Genomic DNA, 18,141 nt, shown 5'->3' with positions numbered 1-18,141 from the left:
ATGAACTACCGCCTGAAGGGTTAAGTCACAACAGGGCACTATATATCACGGTACAGTTTGAAGACAAATTCATTGCCAGGGTCCTAATAGATGGGGGTTCAAGCCTCAATATTTGTCCATTGACTACTCTGAAAATATTGGGCAAAGATTTCCATGGGATACGGGCAGGAAGTATAAACATGAAAGCATTTGATGGGTCTCAAAGGGCCACGATTGGGGAGATTAACCTTTGTCTGCAGATGGGACCAACTTGGCTCAATGTTAAGTTCCAAGTACTAGATATATCAGCTACATACAATCTTTAATTGGGTCGACCTTGGATACATGCCGCTGGGGCCGTGGCTTCCATGCTACACCAGGTTGTGAAGTTCGAATGGAACCATCAGGAGGTAATCATTCATGGAGATGGAAGTAACCCCATTTACACCAGTCAAACTAACTCAGTTATCGAGAATAGAAGAAGGTTGAGCGGAGAAACTTATCACCACATTGAACATGTCAACGCAATTGAGAAGGACAAGTGGTGGGGAAATAAAATAGAAAGCATACTAGCATGGTCTGAGTATGAACCCGATGTAGACATGTAATTTTTGACCCACCCCAAGATTTTTTTATATTTTAGCACGTAAATATTTAATTTAGGCCTAATATAGCTATTTCAACTCATTTTTACTCTTCTACTTTATTTTATTACAAGAAAACGAAAATTACAAAAAATAGTTTCATTAATATTTTGTAGTCATTTTTAATCTTGAAAAATAACAAAAAATAATTTTATTTTAATGGTCAGTCTTATTTAAATAGTTATTTTACTTAAGTAGGAATAATTAATAAATGACATCGCATTTTTAATCTCGTTCGCGGGAAAAGAAGAAAATTTGGGCTCAAGCGACCCATTTTTAGGCCTAGTTTTTGGACCTAGTCCATAATTAACAAGCCCATAATTCCTAGGCCCATACCCCTAACCTGATTTCTACCCGTATATAATAGTACCTAACACCTAAATATAGACCAAGACCTAGACCCCTAAAGAGGAGACTCTAGATCCGCCGCATAAACGATGGGTCTGCTAAGAAAAAAGAAAGAATCAACCATTCCATGGCTTCCTATTAAAGAAGGCAACCCCCATTTCCATTAGAAAAGGAACCAAATTCCTAATACATGGAGAAAAACCAGTGAAATCTTCCAAAGAAAATCACCCTAAAATCAGTCATAAACATCCCATTATAGCTCAAACCTTGACCCCAAAATCCATTTTCAATCAGTCCATAAACCATTACCTTTAGCTATCAAAATTCGGCCTCAAAACAAAGCTGAAAAACTACTCCAAAATAGCTCAAAAAATGCAGCAGAACAACACCATAACAACAACGATTTTGTTCGAGGTCATCGAATCAAAGTTTCTGCAAGTCGAGGGGTCTGTTGGAAGTTGTCCGATCGTGGAATCTGCTGTAATTTAAAGTTCAAAATCAGCTATATGCAAAGGTTCCTTTTCTTTCTATTCTGTTTTTCTCTTTAATAATTTGGACCATTTCATGTTGTTTTAATTTCAGGTCTCACACGAATGAGTGTTGTTTGTGAGTATCTTATGTTCGGACCATCATTTTACTCGGTGTTTTGTTGAAAATCTTGAATGAATATTCAGTGTTTGCTTGAATTGTTGAATTTTGAAAATAAAGAGGATATATGACTATGTGAAACCATGAGATATGATGGTCTTATGGGTGTGAGTGTGCCATTAATTTTCATATTGTTCTTGAGCTTGGAATCCATGGTATGTTGATATTTTGCATCTGTTTGTGGGGATTGTGCTACTCGTATCTGGGATGTCCGTGAACCAGGTTTGCTGTCTCAAAAACATTTTCCTTGATCGATATTTTGGTTCATACAGTTTTTTTTAAGGATGTTTTTGGTTGATCTTTGCTTTGAATGAGTACTTAAAAAAAGAAACTGTTAATTTGAGCTGATTTGATTTGGTTGATAGTTCAAATGATTGATTTATTATTTGTTTAAAGGCGCATAAACTAGGCACCCTATGCGTGGTTGGTTTGATTTTCAGCCATAGCTGCAAATGGAGTTAAAGGGTCTAAGTATTGAAATGTTTAGAATGTGGATGAATTAAAGCCAGTTTATGGTTTGTTTTTATTTGCTATAGATGCATAGTTAATGTGACTAAGCATTTTAATCATTCAAGAAGAAAAAAGTCAATTAGAATTGATTGCTGGTTTCGGAGGAATGTTGAGATTTTTTTAATGAATTCTATCTCAATTAGTTGAAAAGTTCTCTAATATTAATTGAATATTATGTACCCAAGAAGTCAACAAATCACTTTCTTGGAAATCTTTTTTTTTTAAATGATTCGAGGTGTGCCATTCACATTTGAGTCCATAACGTATGGCCCTCAAAAGATTAGTTAAAACCTCCCTTAAAATTAATCCGAGGTGTGCTATAAGCAAAAATTAGATAACCCATGACCCTCGGATAATTATTACTAACTCTTTAGAATCGAGGTGTGCCGTCAGTTGAATTTTCCATGGCCCTCGCAAACCTTGCTATTAACTTGAAAGTGCGTAGTTGCTTTAGGCTTGATTTCCTTATTTATTAAACTCGGGTGCGCATTTATGTGATCCAAATCCAAATCTCAACAATGTTAGATAAAATATATTGAGGACCGCGGGTGCATTTATGTGACGTGGTTCAAGACCTGTTTTAATAACGTTGCAATCTTCCTAAAAATGAATAAATGCGGTTGATAAGTTAAAATTGAACCATAGGTTAAAACATGTGCTAAAATCAGATAATAGGCCAATTATAATAAGTTGAGCGACCGTGCTAGAACCACGTAACCCGGGAATGCCTAATACCTTCTCCCGGGTTAATAGAATTTCTTACCCGAATTTCTGTGTTCGTGGACTATAATACAGAGTCAATATTTTCCTCGATTCGGGATTTGAACCGGTGACTTGGGACACCATAAAATTATTCCAAGTGGCGAATCTGAATTTAATAAATAAATAATCCTATTTCGATTGTCACTTTAAATTGGAAAAAACTCCCTTATATACCCCTTTCGGGGGGTGTAGGTAAAAAGGAGGTGTGACAGCTCTGGCGACTCTGCTGGGGATCGAACCCAGAATCTCTGGTTCAGGGTTCAGAATTCGAGCTTAGATGAATTGTTATATTTGTCTTTATTTATTATCTGAATTTATTACATGTTTGGGCCTAGTGTGCTAAATGTTGCTTTTACCACTTTGATATTATCTGAACTGTATATAAACTTCTACGAAACCTCTCTCTTCTCTCTCCCGAGGAGTGCACGCTGGCCGTGACTTCTTTCTGTTAGTGTCATATCCCAAATAGAACGAGGTTCGTACAAGTTGCAAAGCCGGATGATCTTTTGGTTATCGGTACGCAGCTCCCCCTCGACTCGAGTTGTCCGCTCGGGTAAGCTAGGTCTAGAACAATACATACAGGTTTTAAACCTAGAATAACTCAGCCTCATGCTGGATCCCTAGTAGGAATGCTTATCTGCATCATGTGCATTTGACTTTGGAGACTCAACACAGGGGTTGGGTCTGTCTAGGACAGGTATACCCGAAATGAAAAAGACCATCCTCATGCATCCTACTTGCTACTTGTGCATTCATTTGTTTCGGATTTGCATGTTAACCGGCTTATAGAGAAAAGGTTGAGAGAAAGAAAGTCAATGTGATGGCTATGAGAGATAATTGCTTGTTTTTGAAAAACTGATGTCCCAAAAATATACTGAAACTCTGCGGAAATTTTGAAAAAAAAGAGAGAAATTTTTGTTTTGTTTTGAAAAAGAAAAGTTGGTTTTTGTTTTGTCAAAATTGCCCGAACTACGCTAGTTTGATTCTCACCAGATGTGGGATACGTAGGCAACGCCCATCGGGTCCAACTTCCTTTTTGCAAAAATAGCTCAAAAGGCACCAAAATTATATTACTTTGTTGGAAATAAGTAAGGTGAAGCCATTCTTGTCGAAAATAGCCGAATGTCCCCAAAAGAACACCGGAAGGCTGTTTTTGCAAGAACAACCACCTTTGGTCTTTTTTTTTGGCATTTTGGCCGGTTAGCAAGCACAGCCTTAAAATCTTCTCCTCGGAAGTGCTGAAAGGCCGTATTTGCAAAGCCGGGTTTTATTTTGAAATAAAAATTTGGAAAAAAGAGAGAGAAAAACAGTGTTAACTTTGTTTTTGAGTCAAATGAGTCTTGATTTTGCTTAATCACCCTAATAAATGTGCAGAATGAGCACGAGTCAAAGTTTGCCAATAACAGTCATGAACAAGATCCCTTTGGAGTTGCATATTTGGTGGGAAGATCTGGGTAAATCAGAGCAAGATAAGGTCAATCTACACTTGGGAGGTCTCACCGGGTTGTTGAAGATCAAGCTTAGAGGAGACATCATAAAGGCGTTGGTTACATTTTGGGACCCAACTCACAACGTCTTGCAGTTCTTGGATTTTGAACTCACACCCACCTTAGAAGAGATAGCAGGTTATATGAGAAGTACTGAAGGTCTGAGGCATAAGTATCTGATCTCTCCAGGAGCCGTTAACTCCTACAAATTCATGGATTTGCTAAAAATAAGAAAGGGAATCCCGTACTCTAAGTTGGCGGACGGTTTTTCCACTCTACGTTTCATATACCAGAGGTACGGGTATGTAGGAGGATTCGACAACCCGGAAAGCGGGGTTCGTAGCAAAGCGAACCGAGCAAAATGGGATGAGCATAGACGTTTCGCCTTCATGGTAGCTTTCTTAGGCCTCTTGGTGTTCCCCCGGAAAGATGGGAATATCGATCTAGGGGTGGCTAGAGTCGTCAAAGTCTTGATTACCAATGCCAAGAGCACCATTGCCCCTATGATAGTGTCTGAGATATACCGATCTCTCACAGCTTGTAAAGCTAGGGCAGATTTCTTCGAGGGATGCAATTTGCTACTATAGATGTGGATGCTCGAACACCTGTGTCACCGCCCTCAGTATATGAGTTATGGGTCCGCAAAGAAAAGTTGCATTGAAGAGTTCAACACAAGGATTTCAGGGTTCAAGTTGCCAGAAGGGTTTGGAGATTGGGTATCCCGCCTTCGCTCCATCACTGCGGGGCAAATAGAATGGACATTGGGTTGGCTTCCTGTTGAAGAAATTGTGTATATGCCCGCCACCGGTTCTTACTTCCTCCTAATGGGTCTTCGAGGCATTCAACCTTACGCTCCGTACCGGGTGATGAGACAGTTGGGAAGGTGCTAGGTGACGCACCCAGATGAAGATCTTAGTGTTTATGCGGTCGAGGTTAGCCCCGATGACCAATTTCATGAAGAAATAGTTCATTCTATTTGAAACGAATGCCAGTATTTGACAGCAAACACTCGAGTATGTGACCTATCTAGAGGCGAGGTCTCACCCGCCTATCTTGCCTGGTATAGGAAGAAGAACACTATAAGGGCCGAACCTGAAAAACCAACCAAAAAGCCTCACATTCAGGAATTCGTTGAGGTATCGCAAGAACAGTGGGCTTGGTTGGCCAAAGAGAATAAGTACAGGGCCACAATAAGAAAGCTAGAAAAGCAAGTTAGTGATCTTCAGTTTGAGAATGGTTTGCATACTGCGACGGATGAGGGTGAAAAAAAAAAGCTAGCCAAAGAAAATGAGGCCCTTCGAGCCCAGATTCGGGAAATGAAAATAGCAGTTGAAAATCCGGCCAGAAGTGCAAAAGATGAAAAACTTATAAAGAACCTTAGGCAGAAGGTAAGTGAGTATGGTTTTGATTTGAACAAGGTAGAGGGTGAATTGGCAAGAGCTCGAACAAAATTGGCTAAAAATGCGGAGGAACAAGAGCGCTTGGTTAAACAGTTAAAAGAGAAATATGACAATGAGGTTGTGGGGTTGAAGAAAAGGGTCACCGTCTTTGAGAATAAAATGATCAAGCAGGCGAAAGACTTTAAGGCTGAAAGAGAACATTATTATGCAGCAATGGCACAGTTAGAAAGAGATTTGCAAAAACTTCAAGAACATAATCAAGTAGCTGAACAAACTTTGGAAGCTAGGGCCCAACAGATTAGGCGTTTGTTGCAAGAAAAGGGCGTCATAAGAGAAAGGGTTAGAAGGATCGCCGACTACATCACAATGAAATGCAGTAAGTGTGAGGACATGACTAGATCCATGTTCTTCGCCATTGTGATGACCCTTGTCCGCCAGATAATGGAAGATCTATACCATCTCCAAGGGGATTTAGCGCGTAGGCCCGTGGCGAGACCGAATGATGTCCCGCGAGCCCCAGGAGCATTTGAGGCATTGATGTATTCATGATTTTTACTCGAGTCTGTATTTTCTTTCCGTTGGAGTCTGTTAGTTTGTTTTCGAGTCTGTGTTTTCATCTTGCCGTTGGAGTCTGTTAGTTTCTTTCGAGTCTGTTAGTTTTTGAGTCGTTGTAGTCAAAGCATTTTCTTTTTATGAAAAATTTGAAAATCCCAAAATGTTTTATTATATATGTTTACACTTATCTCCCAGAACTACGCTTGGTCTGATTCATGTGGGGTCATGATATGTAGGCAATCTCCATAGGATTCGATCATAACCAAAAGAAAAAAAAGAGAAGAAAAAAAAGAAAAAGAAAAAAAAGAGAAAAAGGGGAAAACAAGAGAGAAAAGAAAAGAAAAAGAGAGAGAAAGCAAGAAACTGTGGGAAGGAAACAATGGCAAAGCAAGAGGGAGAAATAAAAGAATAAAGAGCAACGAGAAATCAAGAAAAGAAAGGCATGAGTGAAGAAAAGAGAGAGAGAGAGAGAGAGAGGAAGAAGTTGCAAATGAAATTAGGGAAAGCCGGGATAACGCAAGCAACCGATCTAATGCATAATGGAAATGGCTAACTGCTTAGGTGCATTGCATCCCCAATGTGCGGTTGCCTATATGTTAAAAGCCCTAAAGCTAATTGGATGCCCCCATTTTGTTCCTTTTGATATCTTCATAGCAGAAAGGTAGTTGGTTTGTGGTTCCCGAAGTAGTAACTCCTCTCCACAACATAAAGTCAAAGGCAATGGCGGACAACAACAAAATTGAGTTGGTTGATACTAGTGCCCGAAAGCAGTTGGTTGAGCGGGACACTGGTTTGGCTGACGAGGTAAGGATACTAAGGCAACATACGATTGGACATGTATCAGGCCTGGATGAATGTGAAGGCACCACCCCCGCCACCACCTGGCTTCTTAGACGCTACCTTTACCCAAACTTTGGCACTTCCCAACCACCCCAGTATCTCCATCACTCTTCCCCCCATTACCTCTCCTCAAAATGGCCCTCCTATCATATCAGTTATTCCTAACAATGAATACCCACTCAAAGCTCATAGTGCCTAATATTATCCCTCAAAGGTTTCCCACAAGGTTTCTGACTCATACGAGAAGAGCCCTCGGGATGAGCTTCATACTGGAAATGAAAAGGTTACAGGAAAAGTAGGGCAAGGTGAGATATCCATGAAGCTGAAAAGCACAGAACAATCCTTAAAGAACATGCAAGGGATGGGAGACCAGGTTAACACGTCTTACAAAGAATTGTGTATATTCCCCGACGTTCGCCTGCCCGTGGGTTTAAAGTGCCAAAGTTTAACTTGTATGATGGGGGTAGAGATCCGGTAGCCCATCTGAGGGGTTATTGCAGTGAAATGAGAAGTGTTGGCAAGAAAGATGATTTGTTGCTGGTGTATTTCAGTGAGAGCTTGACTGGGGCAGCTTTGGAATGGCATAATCGTCAAAATGTCGGGAAGTGGCATACATTGGGCGACATGGCTCAAGATTTTGTGCGACGCTTTCAGTACAATATAGACATTGTCCCAGACAGCTCCTCCCTATCTCAGATGGAAAAGAAACCCAAGGAAAGTTTTAAGGATTTTTGGCTTAGATGGAACGAACAAGTTGCTCGGGATAGGCCTCCCATTGTTAGAAAAGATGTTGCTAAGCCCCGTCGACGATAGGGTCCAGTGGTCGTTCTTGCTAAACTCTTTTAGCCTCAATACCGACCCCATTAACATCCCCAAACTCCACATAATCCAACACAGTATTATCCGCCGAACAACATCCGATCATCTGCCCAACCACTAGGTCACTCCTTAGGGCGAGCACCAACATCTCAAAATTCTCGTGTGCCTTCACAGCATTTTCGAGCATCCAACAATCCTGGAAAACTAAGGCATGGAGGGAAACAAAGGCAAAAAGATAATTTCACTCCCATCGGAGAATCCTACACAAGTTTGTTTGAAAAGTTAAAGCATTCTGGCCTGATTGAGCCGCTCCTCGGCTATACTCCAGACCCATATGAAAAAGGCTTTGATCTTGCTATACGATGCATGTACCACTCTAATTTCCAAGGGCATAGCATTGAAGATTGTTGCTCTTTGAAAAGGGAAATAGAAAGAATGATTCAAGAAGGGGTAATTTTGGTCAATGACCATGACAGGGAGCATGCGAATCCTCTTGGGAACTTGTTGACTAAAGTTGATAAAGTTGAAGTTGGTAATGGTCTTGGCAATGTTGATGCGGAACTCAGTGGCTAAGATGCCGCGCTTGGTAATTGGAAAGACACTCCATCTCTTGGCTAGCTGGGGAGGAGTCTTGACGGTTTATTTTGTTGTCATTTCTGTTGTCCGGATTATTTTCAGGGTTATAATCCGGACATTGTCTTGTGACTCAAGCCCTTCTATCCTTTTATTTTGCCTAGTTTGTTTAGTCGTAGTAGCTCTTTTAGTGTTATCTAGGTTTGTTCCAGGTTTGTGGTCCCAGTTTAGTTTGCTTGTTTTATTATTCAAACCCTTTTCACCATTTGTCCAATGCAATTTTCTGTTTTCTGTTATTTCTAGTCATTTTTGTTTAGTTCTCTTTTCTTTTTACAGTTCTTTTCCTATTGACTCTAGTGACATGGTATGCACGCGTAATTCTCAGCTTATTCATGAAGCAATGAAACAATTTTGAAGATGATAGGGACATTTAAGGGAAATAAGTAAAGGCATTCTGAGATCAATTCAAGCTTGAATTGTGTGAAACTGGGGAAGATAGAACATAAAGAAACCCTATTGAAATGCATCATGCCGCATCGGGTTGAATCTAGAGGCAAATTTGCCCAAATTGACAGGGGCCATTTGTGGTAGTGAGAGTGAGAGTGTTGTCCAATAGTGCTTTGTATTTAACAGATGTAGAAGGCAAATATGTGGATATATCTATCAATTCTGATGCAGTCAAAAGATATTATGTGTGATTTCTTTAGTTTGTTTAATTGTGCCGTTGGCCTCTGGCATGCTTTGAAGATTGGAATGGCGAAGACATTTTATTTTGATATCTAAACACTTTATCATTTGTTACCCCTTTGAGCCTTATTTATTTTCTTTCATACCCCTCTTTTGGAATCAGTAGCAAAGTTCAGGAACGCAAGCGCAAAAGATAAGTAAAGGAAAAAGAGAACGAGAGAAAGAAAAGAATGAAAAGAGAAAGGAAAGAATGAAAAGAGAAAGAAAAGAATGAAAATAAAAAGAAAAAAAAGAGAGAGAAAAAGAGAGGAAAAACAACAAAAAGAAAAAACAAAAAGAAGAAAAGAAGAGAAAAATAAAAGAAAAATCACAACAAACAAAGTAATTTTTATGACATGAACTACGTTCAACCTGATTCCTTTTAAGGATATGTAGGCAGCCTCACGGCTCTGTCCCATCAAAATAAAAATCCAAAAGTCCCCAAGCAAAGGAACTGGGGCAGAAGTTATGGTTGTTGTAAGAAATCTGATTCCGGAAGTTGTAATGTTGAACCCATTTGAATTGTTTTGAGCCTTTTTGATACCCTTTCTTTCTAACCCTATCCAAAAGCCCACATTACGGTCCAAAGAAAGACCTTTCGACCAGTCTTCGAGAGATGCCAAGTCTAGCAAGTAGAGGTGATTCCTATAAGGGGAAACACTCTGTTCTGAACAAAGAGAAGAACAAAATGAGAGAGTCTTAATGGTGAAAACCTTCACAGGCACCATAAGGCGACTGTAAGTTGAGAGAAAGAACAAAATGAGAGAGACTTGATGGTGAAAACCCTTCGGTCACTACAAGTCGAATAAGGATCATGAATCAGATTGGATAATCGGAGCATTGAGGCCTAGTTTCACGGTTTAGGGGTATAACAAGAGTTGAACATCAGACTTGCATTGACAGAATATGTCACAGGTGCATGTCATGGTCATTAGAGTTGGTATTCACATTTGATAGGTTCCTACTTTGTAGTTTTCTTGTTAGGAATCATCTCTTTCCATTTTCCTTTACTCTGTTCCTTTTGTCTTGTTTACTTCCTATTCCTGAGTCTGTTTGGTCAGAACAAGTGAGAAATGACTTCAAAATTTTCCACTAGCTTTCCAATTGTACAAAAACGGGATCTGGCTAGCACATCAAAGTGTCATAAGTCAGGAAAGAACAACAAACGCACCGAGTTGGTAACAATCGACATGCTTTGGGATCCATGTGAAATACAAAGGTTTGGTATATATCAATTCATGAATAGTGCAACAGATGGAGGGTGTTAGGTGAACGGATCAAAGGTATTTTCTGTGATAAGATTGACAAAGAAAGTGGTTAACCAGGGACAAGCAAGATCTTCCAAGCAAAAATCAAAGTTATCATGGCAAGTAAAGGAGCAATAGACCTCAAGGCCAAGGCCAGTGGTTTAAGTCAAGAAAGAACAGCATACGCACTGAGGGGGTGGCAATTGATGTGCTTTGGGATTCATGTGAGACACAAAGGTTTGGTAAATGTCAGTTCATGAGCAATGCAACAGATAGAAGGTATTGGGTCTGAACAGAGAAGAGGTACTTTCTGTGATAAGGGTGACAGAGAAAGTGGTTAGTCAATAAATAAGCAAGGTCTTCAAGTGGAAATCAAAGTTATCATAGGAAGTGAAGTAGCAATCACCCTTAAAGTCAAGGCCACAAACCAACCACCATATTTTTAAACTGACAAGATTTTTTTTGATTTGAAACAGGGGCAGAAAATTTTGTTTGTTTCGGACAAACCCTCCATAAGGAAAAGCAAGCACCAGACAGGTTTGACCGTAAATTCTCAGGACCCTCCTGGAAAATGGGACCTAGTTTAAATTTAAAATAACCATGAGTAGCAAAATCTAGCATAAATGTACCCCAAAGGAATATAAGTTGGCTTCAAAGTTTGCATTCTTGATATAGGATTCAAATAGGAGTTTTTAGGACCCTCTTGAATAATGGGACCTAGCTTTAAGATTTCCATTAGATAATAAGATTTAGCGTAAGTTCTGCTGTAGGGAAGAATAATTCAGCCTTAAAAATTGTCACTCTTAAGATAAGACTTGATTTTGATTTTCAGGACCCTCCTGGATAATGGGATGTAGTTTTAAGACCTTCTTGGATAACGAGATTTAGCGAAAATCATACCTTTAGAAAACATAATTAAGCTTTAAAACTGTCATTTAACTAGGAGTTTTCAGGCGCCCACCTGGAGAGCACGGGAATACAGTTCAAAGTTCAGCAATCAGGCGCCCACCTGGAGAGCAAGGGAATACAATTCAATTTTTGGCAATCAGGCGCCCACCTGGAGAGCATGGGAATACAGTTCAAGTTTTGGCAATCAGGCGCCCACCTGGAAAGCACGAGAATACAGTTCAAGTTCAGCAATTAGGCGCCCACCTGGAGAGTAGGGGAATATAGTTCAAGTTTTGGCAATCAGGCTCCCACATGGAGAGCACGTGAATACAGTTCAAGTTCAGCAATCAAGCGCACACCTGGAGAGCACGGGAATATATTTCAATGTTTTGGCAATCAGGCGCCCACCTGGAGACCAAGGGAATACAGTTCAATTTCAGCAATCAGGCGCCCACCTGGAGAGCAAGGGAATACAGTTCAAGTTTCGGCAATCAGGCGCCCACCTGGAGAGCAAGGGAATACAGTTCAAGTTTTGGCAATCAGGCGCCCACCTGGAGAGCAATGGAATACAGTTCAAGTTTCGGTAATCAGGCACCCACCTAGAGAGAAAGGGAATACAATTAAAGTTTTGGCAATCAAGCGCCCACCTGGAGAGCAAGGGAATACAATTCAAGTTTTGGCAATTAGGCACCCACATGGAGAGCAAGGGAATACAGTTCAAGTTTCGATAATCAGGCGCCCACCTGGAAAGCAAGGGAATACAACTAAAGTTTTGGCAATCAGGCGCCCACCTGGAGAGCAAGGGAGAATAACACCAGTTTTAAGGAAGGGAAACAATTTAAGTGTCGGTAATCAGGAGGCCACCTAGAGGACAAAGCAACTCAAAGTATTGGTAATCAGGAGCCCGCCTGGAGAACAAAGGGAAAGCAGCAATATTCGAAGGAAGACGGTTCAAGTTCAGCAATCAGGCGCCCGCCTGAAGAAAAGGGAAAGCATCTCAGATTACAATTCAAGTCAGCAACAAAGAGATTTTACCTGGAGAATACAAGTCAACAAGAATCACAAGATCAAGCTTGGAGATATAGATAGGAATTTTGTAACATGTAGTTGACAGGCTTAGTTAGTTTTTCTTATGGTGATTTTGATGTAATAAACAGGACCGCGTATTGGAACCTCGGCGAAACAGCACCTCGACTGGCTCTCCACCTCGGTATACTCCATCATCTCACTCACGTCTGAACTACACGTGGCCTGATTCCTTTATAGCCAAGGATATGTAGGCATCTCAGATACAAGGGCTCGGTCACATTCCCCTTTCTCTTAGTTTTAGTCTCTCTAAATAAGGGTCGGGTCAAAAAATCTGTCTAGTCATTCTTTGTCTGAAAATACTTCGTGTTTCTAGTCAAAGAGGGGCAGCTGTAGACATTTGATTTTTGACCCTCCTCAAGATTTTTTATATTTTAGCATGTAAATATTTAATTTAGGCCTAATATAGCTATTTCAACTCATTTTTACTCTTCTGCTTTATTTTATTACAAGAAAACAAAAATTACAAAAAAATAGTTTCATTAATGTTTTGTGGTCATTTTTAATCTTGAAAAATACCAAAAAAAATAGTTTTGTTTTAACGGTCAGTCTTATTTTAATAGTTATTTTACTTAAGTAGGAATAATTAATAAATGACATCGCATTTTTAATCTCGTTCGCGGGGAAAGAATAAAATTTGGGCTCAAGCGACCCATTTTTAGGCATAGTTTTTGGACCTAGTCCATAATTAACAAGCCCATAATTCCTAGGCCCATACCCCTAACCTGATTCCTACCCCTATATAATAGTACCTAACACCTAAATATAGACCAAGACCTAGACCCCTAAAGAGGAGACTCTAGATCCACCGTATAAACGATGGGCCTGCTAAGAAAAAAGAGAGAATCAGCCATTTCCATGGCTTCCTATTAAAGAAGGCAACCCCCATTTCCATTAGAAAAGGAACCAAATTCCTAATACCTGGAGAAAAACCTGCGAAATCTTCCAAAAAAAATCACCCTAAAATCAGCCATAAACATCCCATTATAGCTCAAACCTTAACCCCAAAATCCACTTTCAATCAGTCCATAAATCATTACCTTTAGCTATCAAAATTCAGCCTCAAAACAAAGCTGAAAAACTGCTCCAAAATAGCTCAAAAAACACCAGCAGAATAGCACCATAACAACAACGATTTTGTTCGAGGTCATCGAGTCGAAGTTTTCGCAAGTCGAGGGGTCTGTTGGAAGTTGTCCGATCGTGCAATCTGCTGTAATTTAAAGTTCAAAATCAGTTATATGAAAAGGTTCCTTTTTCTTTCTATTATGTTTTTCTCTTTAATAATTTGGACCATTTCATGTTGTTTTAATTTCACGTATCACACGAATGAGTGTTGTTTGTGAGTATCTTATGTTCGGACCATCATTTTACTCGGCGCTTTGTTGAAAATCTTGAATGAATATTCAGTGATTGCTTGAATTGTTGAATTTTGAAAATAAAGAGGATATATGACTATGTGAAACCATGAGATATGATGGTCTTATGGGTGTGAGTGTGCCGTCAATTTTCATATTGTTCTTAAGCTTGGAATCCACGGTATGTTGATATTTTGCATCTGCTTGTGGGGATTGTGCTACTCGTATCTGGGATGTCCACGAACCAGGTTTGCTGTCTCAAAAAAAATTTCCTTGATTGATATTTTGGTTCATACAGTTTTTTTAAGGATGTATTTGGTTGATCTTTGCTTTGAATGAGTACTTGAAAAAAAGAAACTGTTAATTTGAGCTGATTTGATTTGGTTGATAATTCAAATGATTGATTTGTTATTTGCTTAAAGGCGCATAAACTAGGCACCATATGCGTGGTTGGTTTGATTTTCAACCATAGCTGCAAATGGAGTTAAAGGGTCTAAGTATTGAAATGTTTAGAATGTGGATGAATTGAAGCCAGTTTATGGTTTGTTTTTATTTGCTGTAGATGCATAGTTAATGGGACTAAGCATTTTAATCATTCAAGAAAAAAAAAAGTCAGTCAGAATTGATTGCTGGTTTCGGAGGAATGTTGAGATTTTTTTTAATGAATTCTATCTCAATTAGTTGAAAAGTTCTCTAATTTTAATTGAATATTATGTACCCAAGAAGTCAACAAATCACTTTCTTGGAAATCTTTTTTTAAAAAAAAATGATTCGAGGTATGCCATTCACATTTGAGTCCATAACGTATTGCCCTCAAAAGATTAGTTAAAACCTTCCTTAAAATTAAATTCGAGGTGTGCCATAAGCAAAAATTAGATAACCCATGGCCCGCGGATAATTATTACTAACTCTTTAGAATCGAGGTGTGCCGTCAGTTGAATTTTCCATGGCCCTTGCAAACCTTGCTATTAACTTGAAAGTGTGTAGTTGCTTTAGGCTTGATTTCCTTATTTATTAAACTCGGGTGCGCATTTATGTGACCCAATCCAAATCTCAATAGTGTTAGAAAATATATGTTGAGGGCAGCGGGTGCATTTATGTGACGTGGTTCAAGACGTGTTTTAATAACGTTGCAATCTTCCTAAAAATGAATAAAAGCGGTTGATAAGTTAAAATTGAACCATAGGTTAAAACATGTGCTAAAATCAGATAATAGGCCAATTATAATAAGTTGAGCGACCGTGCTAGAACCACGGAACCCGGGAATGCCTAACACCTTCTCCCGGGTTAATAGAATTCCTTACCCGAATTTATGTGTTCGCGAACTGTAATATAGAGTCAATCTTTTCCTCGATTCGGGATTTGAACCGGTGACTTGGGACACCATAAAATTATCCCAAGTGGTGACTCTGAATTTAATAAATAAATAATCCCGTTTCGATTGTCACTTTAAATTGAAAAAAACTCCCTTATATACACCTTTCGGGGGGTGTAGGTAAAAAGGAGGTGTGACACCCGACAAAGGGCTTGGGAAGGATCTCCAGGGCATTACCAAACTGATACAGTTGAAACGTCACGGCACAACTTTCGGGCTGGGATATCGATACACCTAGCAAGAATATAATGATTGGTCGCCTCCATGGCGTGGTCCTTATTACCTTCTCGAGTAGCTGGTACCATACATAAGTCAGACTTTTCACCAGGCCGATATAATATGGGGGGTCTGCAGAGGAAGAAGCTTTGGCTGGGTTGAGAAACTTGTCTCTAGAAGACGAGAATATGGATTGCAATGTGATAATTGAGGAGGAGGAGGAAGAAGGCCTCACCATTCAAACTGTGAAGAAGGGAGTTGTTCTCAGGAATTAGACTGCCACACCCTCCCGGGCCCGCCGAGTTCCTGGGTAGCTTGGCAATTAACCTGATTTGTTTTATAGCCATGCTAGGCATTTAAGATATTTTCAATAATTTTGAAAGACGCATTTTGTTTCGAAATAATTGCCTGAGTCATCGAGCCACACTTGTTTTGGATATTTTCAAATTTAATCAATGCATTGCTATTTATTATTCATTATTATCTTTCACATTTTCTTTCTACTACATTATTATTACTTTTCTTGATGAACCAACGACTGTGACATGTAATGAGACAACACAACATAAGGATAGTGACTTAGAAGAAGAGGATGAAATACCTAAGGAAGTTGTCAGAGAGGTTGAGAACTTTGAGAACAAACCTAAGTCCAACCCGGACGAGACCGAAACAATCAATTTAGGAGACACCGAAATTGTCAAAGAGACTCGCATAAGCATTCACTTATCACCATCAGAGAAGGAAGAGTACATTCGTTTCCTGAAGGAATATGAGGATATCTTTGCATGGTCATATGATGACTTGACTGGTCTGAGCATATCCATAGTAGCTCATAAGTTTCCTACCAATCCAATGTGTCCGCTGGTGAAGCAGAAACTCAGAAAGTTCAAACCGGACATGAGTCTGAAAATCAAGGAGGAAGTCACTAAGCAGATCAAAGCCAAAGTCCTCAGGGTAGTTGAGTACCCAACCTGGTTAGCCAACATTGTACCGGTTCCGAAGAAAAATGGGAAAGTCAGGGTGCGTGTTGACTATCGGGATTTAAATAGAGCATGTTGCAAGGACGATTTCCCACTGCTAAATATACACATCCTGATCGACAATTGCGCTAAGCATGAACTCCAATCCTTTATAGATTGCTTCGCGGGTTACCACCAGATCTGTATGGACGAAGAAAACGTAGAGAAAATGACTTTCATTACACCGTGGGGAGTGTACTGCTGCAAGATGATGCCATTCAGTCTAAACAATGTTGGGGATACTTACATGAGAGCCATGACAACCATCTTCCATGATATGATACACAAGGAAATAGAGGTGTATGTTGACGACGTCATCATCAAATCCAAGAGGACCGTAGACTACATAGCAAACTTAAGAAAGTTCTTTGACAGGCTAAGGAGGTACAATCTAAAACTGAACCCCACAAAATGTGCATTCGGGGTTCCCACAGGAAAGTTGTTGGGATTCATCGTTACCCGCCGAAGAATCGAGTTGGACCGGTCCAAAGTCAAGGCTATCCAAGATTTACCACCACCAAAGAGCAAAAAGGATGTGATGAGCTTTCTAGGATGCCTCAACTACATCAGCCGCTTCATTGCACAATCCACGGTAATATGTGAACCCATCTTTAAAATGTTGCGAAAAGATGTTAAAACTAGTTGGACCGAGGATTGTCAGAAGGCCTTTGACAAAATCAAGGAATACCTATCCACACCACCAGTCCTAGTCCCGCCGGAACCTGGGAGACCTTTGCTACTCTATCTGTCTGTATTAGATGGAGCTTTCGGATGTGTTTTGGGACAACATGACGAGACCGGAAGAAAGGAGCAAGCCATATACTACTTGAGTAAGAAGTTCACGCCTTATGAAGCACGATACTCTCTACTGGAATGCACTTGCTGTGCTTTGACCTGGATAGCTCAGAAATTGAGGCATTACTTCTATGCCTATACCACATACCTCATACCTAGGATGGACCCTCTGAAGTACATCTTTCAGAAGTCCATGCTAACCGTAAAGTTAACCAAGTGGCAGATATTGTTAAGTGAGTTCGATATCATCTATGTAACTCAAAAGGTGGTCAAAGGACAAACATTAATAGACCATCTTGCTGAAAATCTTGTGGGAGGAGAATACGAACCATTAAAAACGTATTTTTCTGATGAAGAAATATCATTCGTAGGAGAGGACATTGCTGAAGGCTACGATAGTTGGAGAATGTTCTTCAATAGGGCTGCAAACTTCAAAGGAGTGGGCATTGAAGTAGTATTGGTATCAAAAACATGTTAACATTACCTGGTATCCGCAATACTTAGGTTTCCGTGCACAAACAACATGGCAAAATATGAGGCTTGCATTATGGGGCTCAATCTGGCCATCAATCTGGTAGAACAAGGCTCTACTAGACACAACTTGTAGACTCCCTAGGATAGAACTGCTCTGATACTAAGTTTGTCATACCCCAAACTTGAAGAGGCGTGGTCGGCACCCGGTGCCGTACTCGGCCTGAGTGTACCACTCTGTAAATGTGGAATCTAGATGGGTAACCCTCAACTTAGGCAGATGAGGCCATATTCTGAATCATCTAAAAATAACGTCTCTCTCTTCTGTGGGGTAAACATACCCAAAAGCTCATATATATAACTGTGGAGACTGACGAGGCCGCCATGAACATCTACTA

The 18,141-nt window shown here is 39.9% G+C and overlaps 1 long non-coding RNA gene across 1 annotated transcript; it reads left to right on the top strand.

Moving 5' to 3' along the window:
- Nucleotides 1–1,023: 1,023 nt before the first annotated feature.
- On the top strand, nt 1,024–13,773 carry LOC142179533 (uncharacterized). The gene is made up of 3 exons (XR_012707990.1): nt 1,024–1,485; nt 8,902–11,075; nt 11,492–13,773. It is a non-coding gene; the product is annotated as an uncharacterized LOC142179533 (long non-coding RNA).
- The last annotated feature ends 4,368 nt before the right edge of the window (nt 13,774–18,141 follow it).

Source organism: Nicotiana tabacum, chromosome 3 (genome assembly GCF_000715075.1).
Source record: "Nicotiana tabacum cultivar K326 chromosome 3, ASM71507v2, whole genome shotgun sequence".
In the NCBI taxonomy this organism is placed as follows: Eukaryota; Viridiplantae; Streptophyta; class Magnoliopsida; order Solanales; family Solanaceae; genus Nicotiana; species Nicotiana tabacum.
This window is presented reverse-complemented; position numbering and strand designations above follow the sequence as displayed.